The 12,242-nt window shown below is 46.8% G+C and overlaps 1 protein-coding gene across 1 annotated transcript in view; it reads right to left on the reverse strand.

Annotated features, from left to right (window-relative positions):
• Positions 1 to 12,242, reverse strand: part of shisa9a (shisa family member 9a) — a 736,130-nt gene that overhangs the window by 442,587 nt on the left and 281,301 nt on the right. The window lies entirely within an intron of this gene.

Genomic DNA, 12,242 nt, shown 5'->3' on the forward strand with positions numbered 1-12,242 from the left:
TCAAAATATTTTATATATTTTTTCACAATGACATTTGAGTTCATGATTTTAATGTTTTTTTTGTGGCAGACTAAAGACTATGACAGACTGTTGATCTTTGAATAAAAATATGTTTGGTTCAGGTTTGAAATTCATTATCTGTCACGGTTATACTGAGGAACGAAGACACAAAGGTAGAGTGACAATGATTTATTTAACAAGGATAAGCAACTCCACGATACTGGAAGGCTCTTGATGCCACAGGAAAGTCTTTAGCCCCAGGGGATCCGTGAATGGGGCCGGTACAGGAAGAGCTTGATAGGATCCGCCGTGTCTTACTGTTGGATCCTTGGAAATAGTGGAGATCAGTACTGGAGAGACGCAGGGAAGGTGATGAGGAATCTCCGGAACAACCACCTCACTGACGCTGCAGAGGAGATTCACACAGGGCGTTAGAATATTGCATAAACCACTTGAAGTAGAGTATTATCTGGAACCAGACAACGAGATCAAGGAACCAGTGAGTCCTAGGTATTGGAAAGACGAGACCGGACGGCGAGTGAAGATTGTCTGAGGCTTATGAACAGCGTGCATCAAGGTGAGTGGTGACGAAGAGCAGGTGGGAGTGATCAGAATTCCGGGGATGATGAGCGGGACCAGGTGCACTGAGCCGAGACTGATGGGGTGATGTCATCGATGATTGGATCCGTGACAGTACCCCCTCCTCCCCGGCCAGCTCCTGAGGGCCGCAGACCCCGACGACGAGGGCGACCCCCCGGACGGGGGGCTGGACAATCCAGATGATCCCGGTGGAAGTCTTGATGGAGAGTGGGATCCAAGATGTCGTCCCGATGAACCCAGCTGCGTTCCTCCGGTCCAAACCCCTCCCAGTCCACGAGGTACTGAAGCTGACCCCCCTGACGGCGGGAGTCTAGGAGGGTGTGAACCTGGTAGACCAAATCCTCTGCGGGGTCCACTGGAGGATGAGGGGGCGTTTCGTCAGTGCTAGATTCTGTGGGCTGAGGTAAAAGGGGTGCGATGTAAGGCTTTAACAAGGAGACATGGAAGGTGGGAGCAATCCTGTAGTGACGAGGAAGTACTAGGCGGTAGGACACCATGTTGACCTGCCTCTCAATCGCGAATGGCCCGATGTACCTGGGACTTAGCTTACGTGAGGGCAGCCGGAGGCGTATGTCCCGGGTAGAGAGCCACACCAACTGGCCTGGAGTGTAAAGAGGAGTAGCCCTGCGACGGGTATCTGCCTGCAATTGATGCCTCCGAACTGCCCCTTGGAGATGGACATGGGCTGAGTCCCATACCCTCTCACTCTCCATGAACCAATGCTGAACTGCTGGGACGTCAGATGGCTCCCCAGACCAAGGAAACAGTGATGGTTGGTAGCCTAGGACGCACTGGAAAGGCGTTAGACCAGTGGAGGACTGACAGAGGGAGTTTTGAGCATACTCAGCCCATGGCAGGAATCTGTTCTAGAGGTCCTGTGTGTTGTGACAATAGGTCCGCAGGTACCTCCCGATCTCTTGAATCTTACGTTCTGCCTGACCGTTAGATTGAGGATGATACCCCGACGTTAGACTGACCGACACTCCCAATAACTTAAAGAAAGACTTCCAGACGTGAGATATGAATTGGGGTCCTCGATCAGAGACCAGGTCTTCTGGAATGCCGAAGTGGCGAAATATTTCTGTGAACAGGAGTTTGGCGGTCTTGAATGCGGTGGGAAGCCCGGAGAGTGCTAATAGTTTGCAGGATTTTAGAGAATCTCTCGACGACGAGTATGCAGGTTTTATCATCAGAGGAGGGTAGATCAGTTATGAAATCGACAGCGATGTGTGACCAGGGTCGATTTGGTATGGGGAGAGGCATCAGCTTTCCCTCTGGTAGACGTCGGGGCACCTTGGCCATGGCACAGGCGGTGCAACCTTGCACGTACCGGGAGGTATCCTGGGACATCCTGGGCCACCAGTAGCGTTCTTGGAGAAGAGTAAGGGTCTAATGGCTACCTGGGTGTCCGGATCCCGGAGAAGTATGCACCGAGTCCACGAGGGGTATCCGTAGTCGGGATGGAATGAAGATCTTACCTTCGGGACACCCCGGCGGAGTAGGTTCAGACAGGGTGACCTCGGCGATGAGGTCGTCGAAGTTCCAACGAATGGGACTCATTATCAGGGCTGGAGGGAGGACGGTTTCGTTACTTTTCGGCAAGGTTTCAGGTTGGAACACACAAGACAGTGCGTCGGCCTTGAGGTTCTTGGTTCCGAGGCGATAGGTTACAGAGAAGTTGAAGCGAGTGAAGAACAATGCCCATCGGGCTTGGCGAGGATTTAACCTCTTGGCGTCTCAAAGGTATTCTAGGTTGCGATGATCTGTGATTACTTGGAATGGGTGGTTTGCTCCCTCCAGCCAATGTCTCCACTCCTCTAAAGCCAGTTTAATGTCCAACAGCTGCCGATTGCCCACATCATAATTTTGTTCCGCCGGTGTAAACTTGCGTGAGAAAAAGGCGCATGGTCGAAGTTGAAGAGGGGTCCCCTGCCGCTGGGACAGTACTGCTCCAACACTGTTGGTAGAAGCGTCGACTCCCACGATGAATGGTTTATCTGGGTTCGGATGGCCGAGCATGGGAGCGGAACAGAATGCTTTCTTTAGTCTCTCGAAGGCTGCCGTGGCTTCCGGAGACCAGGTGAGACGTTTGACACCCTTTCGTACCATGGATGTTACAGGAGCACAGGTTTTGCTGTAGTCTTTGATAATTCGACGATAAAAATTAGCAAAGCCAAGGAACCTCTGTAGTTCCTTTAAAGTCTGAGGTCTGTGCCAGTTGAGGACAGCTTTCACCTTGGTCTGATCCATGGAGATACCCTCTGGACGAATGACGTAACCCAGAAAGTGAATGGTTGTCTGGTGGAATTCACACTTCTCGCGTTTAAATATAACTGGTGCTCACGAAGACGTTTCAGAACTTGATGGACATGGCGTATGTGCCCCTCGAGACTGGTAGAGTAGATGAGGATGTCGTCGATGTAGATTATGACGAACCGGTTAAGGAAGTCCCGGAAGATCTCATTCATAAAACCCTGGAAAACTGATGGTGAGTTGGACAGACCGAAGGGCATGACCAGGTATTCATAGTTTCCGGCGGGGGAATGAATGCCTTCTTCCACTCATCTCCCTTGCGCATGCGGACCAGGTTATAGGCGCTCCGTAGGTTGAGCTTCGTGAAGATCACCGCAGACCGTAGTTGTTCAAGGGCAGCGGGTACCAATGGCAGAGGATATCTGTATTTGATCGTGGATGCATTCAGGACCCGGTAGTTGATACAGGGACGAAGGCCACCATGCTTCTTTCCGACGAAGAAGAAGCTAGACGTGTTGTGCCCTTAAAAAGGGGAAAAGAACGGGAGAAGGTTGAAGAAACACACACACGCAGCTCTCGCCTTCACTCGTCTGTATTGAATGAGTTTTTGAACAATGTATACAAAAAACATACATTTCAATATGCATGCACTCATCAGATTCAGAACCACAGTCACAAGTATCTTCTTAATGCATTCTAAATCATCCTTTCAACTAAATTACCATATGCAATGTGAATTGTTTTAAACAAAGTTATCAAATTACATAATACTCCTTTTTAAATGAGTTCTCACATAAAACTAAAATGGATTATATATTTTTAACAGTATTCATTGTCTCAGCATGAAATGAACTCGGCCTTATAGTGATAAATACACAATGAATCTTACAGCACAAATGTTACGTACCAGTAGCTAACTTAAACACCAACGGCAAAGTGTACACTAGTATATGGCGAGACTCGGGCACGACGGAGCCATGAGGTCTTCTGCTGCTAGCATAACGTTACACATTTTCTCTGTTAGCACGAAACTCTTTAAACAGTGCAAAAACGTCTCTTTTCTCATATAAAACCACAGTAACATGACGAAATGTATTACCAACATGTGTTCGAGTTTACATTGCTTTGTTAGTGGCAAATACCTTAAAAAGGGGAAAAGAACGGGAGAAGGTTGAAGAAACACACACACGCAGCTCTCGCCTTCACTCGTCTATATTGAATGAGGAAGAGAAGCGCGCACGCGATCCCCCTACTGAAACCCCAAGGCATTACCAACAGATCGACGCATAATTAACCCATACAGACGAAAATCCGCATTAACTGTATTCAACTTCTTAATATTACTCGTTGTCTAATTCTAACCAGTGACAAAACTTAATATGCATTCTAATATAACAGACTATTGTAAATGCATTAATGATTTATGAACTATAATTTCACATACCACTTGTCACACTCACTTGTCACAGAGGCGGCTGGGGATGTAGATAGTTGGATATACCACTGTTGTAAAGCCTCCTCCACATACTCCTCCATGGCTTTATGCTCTGGAATGGACAAGGGGTAAACTTTCCCCCGCAGTAAGGTAGCCCCAGGCAGTAACTCAATAGCACAATCCCAAGGTCGGTGAGGCGGAACTGTGGTGGCCATTTGTTTACTGAACACGTCCTGGAATGCCCGGTATTCAGATGGAACGCTCGGAACAGAATCAGTGACTGGACTTTCAACAAAGGTGGATCACAGGAACACTAGAGTTGTGGGCTTAGACGGTTTCCTCTTAACTGACTGAAGGCAGCATTGTTGACAGGATTCACTCCATTTACATACCTCCCCGGTGGCCCAACAGATGACCGGTGAATGCTGAACGAGCCATGGGCGTCCTAGAACGAGGTCTGCTGTAGAGTCCTCCAGGACATAAAACGAACACTCCTCACCATGTAAATAACCTACTGACAAATGTACAACTGGACTGTAATACTGGATGCTTCCTTTCCCCAGTGGTTTGCCCAGAATGGAAAGGATGCCCAACGGTCGTGTTAATCGTCGGCAGCCGGCTTGGAGGCGGTTGAGCAATGATGCTGAGATGAAATTCCCCGCCGCGCCGGAGTCTAGAAGGGCTTTAGCTGGAACAGAGTGCTGGCGATACTTCAGATTTACAGGGGTTAGTGCCAAATTAGTAACAGAAAAGGTTAGATCAATTGTACTCTCCGCCGAGCGCCTGGGGCGAATAGGACAGTCCATGCGATAGTGATCGGAGGCTCCGCAGTACAGACACAGATTATTGTTATGACGGCGAGTACGCTCAGCGGTGGTTAGACGACCTACACTGATCTCCATAGGCTCGGCTGCTGGGAAGTTTGCGGACGGGGAGTGTGGTGAAGAGGATTCAGTGATCGAGCTCGGGCTAATGGCTGAAGAGGCTCGCGGAGGAAATGTGGTGGATGAACTGAGACAAGCAGCGCGACGTTGGGCAACAAGGATGGATCGCTGAATTAGTTTCTCAATCCCAATCGAGTCTTCATAAATTGCAAGCTGCAGGCAGATGTCTGGATTCAATCCACGTCGGTACGCGGTCATTAATGTAACTTCATTCCATCCACTGTTAGCGGCGATAGTGCGGAACTGCAGGGCATACTCTGACACCGTGGATCAGCCCTGACGCAAGCGTAGCAGCTTATCATGGACGGAAACAGCATTAAAGGTTTGAGCGAAGACAACTTGAAAATGTTCCATAAAGCCACTCAGTGATAGTAGTGCATGTGCATTGGAATTCCATAAAGCTTGTGCCCAACTCAATGCACAATCCGTGAGTAAGGAAATAACAACGGATATCTTCGCTCTTTCAGAAATGAATTGGTGGGCGTGGATCTCAAAGTAAAGTCGACACTGCAAGAGAAATCCACTGCACTCCTCCTCTCCCAAATGAGGAGTCGGGCCATGATGATGGTCGGTGGCGGCCGATGCGGTGGCACCCTGAGCGATCTCTGTTCCGGAAATCAGGACATCATGAGCCGATGGAGCTTGCATTGTGGTGGTCCGGTCTTCTGTCACGGTTATACTGAGGAACGAAGACACAAAGGTAGAGTGACAATGATTTATTTAACAAGGATAAGCAACTCCACGATACTGGAAGGCTCGTGATGCCACAGGAAAGTCTTTAGCCCCAGGGGATCCGTGAATGGGGCCGGTACAGGAAGAGCTTGATAGGATACGCCGTGTCTTACTGTTGGATGCTTGGAAATAGTGGAGATCAGTACTGGACAGACGCAGGGAAGGTGATGAGGAATCTCCGGAACAACCACCTCACTGACGCTGCAGAGGAGATACACATGGGGCGTTAGAATATTGCGTAAACCACTTGAAGTAGAGTATTATCTGAATTCAGACAACAAGATCAAGGAACCAGTGAGTCCTAGGTATCGGAAAGACGAGACCGGAAGCCGAGTGAAGATTGTCTGAGGCTTATGAACAGCGTGCATCAAGGTGAGTGGTGACGAAGAGCAGGTGGGAGTGATCAGAATTCCGGGGATGATGAGCGGGACCAGGTGCGCTGAGCCAAGACTGATGGGGTGATGTCATCGATGATTGGATCCGTGACATTATCTTTTATACACTATAGTCTAATATCATAGTAGGCCTACTTATTATTTAGAGTTTTTTTCCTTGTCCTTGTATTTGTTTTACGCACCATAGGTTTGAATGGTTGGGCTGTTGGATAAAATAATAATAATATATAAAATAATAATAAAAATGACACAAATGAAAATAACACAGTGAACTATAGCTGTTTAAAAAAGTAATCTTAAGGTAGTTTTTTTTAATACTTCAACTTTACAAACATGGTAAAATCCCAGAATATAACAAATCATGTACAGCCTTAAGGCTGATTTATACTTCTACGTCGGACCTACGGCGGAGTCTCTACGTTATACACTACGCGTTGGTTTTCATTTATACTTTTTCGTCGTTGTCCGCGTTGACGCGCAATTACACATGCAGAGGGAACATGTGAAACCCGAGGGAGGGGTTCTACCAGACCAATCACAGCGCTTGCGTCCGCATAGAATTGACGCGTTGTAACATTTTTGGAGCGGTGCACGTCAGGGTACGCTGAAGGATACGCGTGCTACACACAGCCTAAGACGTAGCTACGGCGTGAGTTTGACACAGAAGTATAAATTAGGTTGTTCATAATCAGTAACAAAATGATCCAAAACTGGAGTTAACCTCAGTCATAGTGATAGTGCATGCGCGGTCACTTTTGATTTTTTTTGTCTCAGGACGCACATTTATATCCGGTGCCGCACCCCTTATGTTGAACAGAGAACATAAATTAAAATAAAACAAAACTGCGCTTAAAACGCGAATGAATGCAGATAATGCAGCCTGCTGTGTTCCGTCGCCACCTTGTACTTCGTCCATTTTGTTCTCTAATTGTAATTGCTACTAGTAAGAATTGAATTGTTGCTTTCTAATTGAATTCTTACTAGTAAAAATGCAATTATGACGATTAAGGCTGGGTACAATTTAAGCTAAAATGGCTTGCCATATGTTTATCGCTTAGTTACTAGATCCAGTGTTAACATCACGTACTCATCACGTGACATCAGTTTACCTACTACTACTTGTCGTGCTCGAATCAGTGGGTGGGGCTACTGAACTTTAAGGTTCATGATGTCACCCAGGAAGAAGCCCGTTGTAGTCCATACAAGCCGTTTGTAGTCCTTAAAATGGTTTTCTGTAAAAGAAAATAAACTTTTTGCATTGAACTTTGAGAGTCGTATCTTTGCAGATGTTGTTTATGATCAAACAGCAATATTAGGCCTACACACTAACTAAATCTAAAAAAGCTAAATCATAATCAAGGACCCCTTTAACTCAATTTGTTAGCGATCACATCGTTATCTACATAGCTTAGCTGATTCTTTGCTGTGGCATCTGCACATTCTGTGATGGTCACGGAAACTAGGGACACAAGTCGGTTCTGGGGCATTTTGAGTTATTCATAGATTCTAAAGTGTAATCTCCAAGCTTTCCAACGATGTGTAACATGTGGAAATCTGATAATATTTGGAGAAGTTGTGGCCATTTTAAAGTAGGCACTTAAAAAAGCTCAAAGATGAGAAAACGACCTCTAAAGATTGTTCAGTTCTCACCTGTCTCTGCTGCTGGGGGTGACAATAGGGCTCATTTACATCTCATTTAGATAAGCCATACCCCCTGTAAAGCTCCCCCCTGTGCTTTACAGCTTTTTTGCACTTCGAATGAGTGCACTTCTGCCGCACTAGGCGAAAAACAATTGTGCTGCCCCTCTATTTGCAACGTACCAGCAACAACACACAAAGACCAATATGCCATATAGCCTACATATAACGCAAAACCAGCAACAACACACAAAGACCAATATGCCATATACATATAACGCAAAACCAGCAACAACACACAAAGACCAATATGCCATATACATATAACGCAAAACCAGCAACAACACACAGAGACCAATAAGCCATAGGCCTACATATAACGCAAATAGTGCGCAACGCTCGCGTGCCCAAAATGTCAACAATATTAAAGTTTATGCAGGAGGCAAATGCCTGCTGGCATTTTTCTTTAAGCAGTCATGACAGGAATTTTCCAAATAATCACATTTCACCTCCTCAAATTACGGTTGCAAATCTCTTTACACCACTTTCTTATGTGCGTATACACACACAAATGAAATGTCCGCAAGCACATTATATCATCAGCAGGTTCAGCATCTTAAATAACGACTAAAGAGCAAATGAAGCTTACATTTCAGAAACACGCACGGCAGGCCTTCATCGCAGCAAAGGTCTTAACTGCATCCTCTATTTTGATTCTCTGTGCCAGTTCATGTTCTATGGAGATTTTTGGTTCTGTCCCTGAGAGGGAGGCCATGGATAAATATATTTCTGATTGTCTAGCTACGGGGTTCATCCAACCTTCCTCTTCTCCTGCGGGGGGGGGGGGGTATTTTTTATTGGTAAGAAGGATGGTTCTCTGCGACCTTGTATTGATTACCGAGAGCTGAACAACATGACGGTAAAGAATACTTATCCTTTGCCGTTCATGTCTTCAGCTTTCAAGAGGTTGCAGGGAGATCCATTTTCACAAAATTGATTTGGATTGGATTTACTTTACGCGTCTCATTTGGTTCGCATCAGGAACGGGAATGAATGGAAAACCATGTTCAACACCCCCAGGGGGCACTTTGAATACTTGGTTATGCCGTTCGGTCTTTCCTACTCCCCAGCGGTTTTCCAGGCACTCGTCAATGACGTGTTGAGAGACATAGTAGATCAGTTCATATATGTTTACCTGGATGACACATTGATTTTTTCTTCGTCTCTCCAGGAACACGTTCAACACGTCAGACGAGTGCTTCAGAGGTTGCTAGAGAATGGTCTTTTTGTCAAGGCGGAGAAATGCGCTTTTCATGCACAGACCGTTTTTTTCCTAGGTTACCTCGTCTCTTCTGAGGGACTGCGTATGGATCCTGACAAGGTTAAGGCTGTGATAGATTGGCCAAGTCCAGATTCCCGTAAGGCCCTACTGCGGTTTCTGGGGTTTGCCAATTTCTATCGGCGGTTCATTCGCAATTTCAGCCAACTAGCCGCACCTCTGACTGCCTTGACCTACCCCAGAACGACGTTCATGTGGTCCGATACAGCCGAGGCTGTATTCACCAACCTAAAGAGCCGCTTCGTTTCGGCTCCCATCTTAGTCGCCCCTGATCCCACACTTCAGTTCGTGGTGGAGGTTGACACGTCAGAGGTGGGGGTAGGTGCAGTTCTTTCCCAACGCGCTTCCTCAGACGACAAGATGCATCCTTGCACGTTTTTCTCCCATCGTTTATCACCTGCCAAACGTAGCTATGACATCGGTAACAGAGAGTTGTTGGCCGTCAAGTTAGCGTTGGAGGAGTGGCGTCATTGGCTAGAGGGGTCGGGGGTACCTTTTATCGTTTGGACCAATCATAAGAACTTTGAATATATTAGATCTGCTGAGAGACTCAACTCCAGGCAGGCTCGTTCTCGTACCGCCCGGGTTCCAAGAACATCAAACCCGATTCCTTATCTCGTATTTTTGATCCATCCGAACGCCTGGTTACTCCCGAATGCATTTTACCCGAGGAAGTAGTTATCTTCACACTCATATGGGAGGTCGAATCGAAGGTCAAGATGGCCTTAGAAGGGGTAACGCCTCCGCCCGGTTGCCCACCTAATCGATTGTTTATTCCCGAGGGATTACGCTCCGACGTCATTCGATGGGGTCACTGCTCCAACGTGGCTTGTCATCCAGGAGTAAACCGCACTAGCTGTTTAGTAAAGCAATGTTTCTGGTGGCCACTAATGGCTCGCGATATTCACGGTTTTGTTTTGGCTTGCTCAGTTTGTGCCATTGGTAAGACGTCTAACCGACCTCCTGCTGGGTTACTTCGACCGCTGTCTGTCCCTTCGAGACCCTGGTCCCACATTGTGCTAGATTTTGTCACCGCCCTCCCGCCCTCTAATGGCATGACGGTTGTTTTAACCGTAGTGGACCGGTTCTCGAAGGCGGCACATTTCATTCCCTTGCTTGACAGCGGTTACTGTAATTGATAACGTTGTAGCAACTGAGACCAATCAGACACAATTATTTGTTATGGTTAACAGATAATCTTTAAAACTCACTCTGGGTCCTGAGACCCCATCCCCCTAGTGGGTGCAAGAGGGGCCTTTGGGTTACCATGGATACGATCAGATAAGTTGCTTTTATTGCTGTCAAGGAATGTGGCCACATGCGCAAGAGAGAGACAATGGGAAGACAGAAGCAATCTTTAATACAGACTTTGCTGCAGTAATCATAAACTAACAGTTCTATAAAAGAACCTACACTCCAGAAACTGTGTGAATGATTTACTGTCTTGTGTACTATTATGTATATACTATGGTATGTATTTCATTATACAACCATCCAACTGTCAATGTAACCTCACCTGTATCATGTCTCCTACCTAATTAATCTTAATTTAATGACTCACACTTTGATGTACATCACCTTCTCTTAGAATACAGTGTGGATTTTTTATATCTATCTGAACATTAATGAACAGAAAAAGGGTAAGGTCTGACCACACTTAGGTCAAAGACTCATAAATCTTGCCCACAGAGGAAACTCCTGCCAGAAAGTCCACCCTTCTCATTGGTAAAGCAAACTTGGAGGTGGTCTTTTTTCCTCAGGCTTTATTAGAGACAGTCCACAGTGACCTCGCCCTCTTAGTTTTTCTCATCCGGCCGCAACACTGTTTCTGCTGATACTGGGGAACCCCCTTTCACAGGGGCCCAAGGGCCCAGCAGGCCTTGAGCACCGTCGGCCATGATTTCACGCTCCCAGAGGGAGTCAGACTGCCTTTTCTTCAGTGTGAAAAAGTGTGGCTTCCTACCAAGAACATTACGCTCCGTTCCGTTTCCAACAAGTTAGCTCCCAAATTTATTGGCCCGTTCCCTGTCACAAAGATTATTAGTTTGGTGACAGTCCGACTCAAACTTCTTCCGGTGTACAGGAGAATTCATCCCGCCTTTCATGTCCCGTTTTTTACTCTCGCATTAATCCGCCGATCCCGAAGACTCGTAGATGGGGAACCCACATATTCGGTAAATCGTATTCTGGGCTTGAGACGGAGGGGACACGGATTCCATTACTTGGTGGACTGGGAAGGTTACGGTCCGGAGGAGAGAAGTTGGGTACCTGCTAGGGACATCCTGGATCACTCCCTTATCGATGATTGCAATCGACAAGTAGGTTCGTCTGAGAACGCCAGGAGGCGTTTCCCGTTTCCTGGGGGGGGGGGGGGGGGGTCGGGGGGTATGGGTGCTGTCACGGTTGGTAGATCCGCAGTCTCATTCTGGTCTGGTGTGTTTGTGTGTGTGTGTGGGTCTCGTTACACTGATTGTTTCATGTGGGCATTACCGCTGATTGTCATTATCAGCGGCAGCTGCAGATCATCTACCAGCCTATTTAATGCCATGTCTTTCGTCTCTTGTTTGTCTAGATCGTTGTTTGATGCTTCCCGTGTTCGTGCTTGTTCCTGTGTTCCTCATGTTTCCCGTTCTCTGGATACGGATTGCTTCACTCCCGTTCTCACCTCTGGTTCACCGTCATCACCTTCAGCCACCTTCATCTGACTGTTCTGAGTTTCCTGAGTGAACCATTGTTAATAAACACCACTACACTTGCTATTGCTTCCATCCTGTTTATCATTACAGAAACACTCACCTTCCCCAGCTCCACCTGTGTAGTTCAGCTACGGGGGTTATTTCATGTATACGTGCAGCAGCATACATGCTCACATCAATGTCAGTAAGTCTCCGTACTTGTACTTCTAT

The sequence above is a fragment of the Siphateles boraxobius genome, unplaced genomic scaffold (genome assembly GCF_051911475.1).
Source record: "Siphateles boraxobius isolate OS27281-9 unplaced genomic scaffold, OSU_SipBor_1 46, whole genome shotgun sequence".
Classification (NCBI taxonomy): domain Eukaryota; kingdom Metazoa; phylum Chordata; class Actinopteri; order Cypriniformes; family Leuciscidae; genus Siphateles; species Siphateles boraxobius.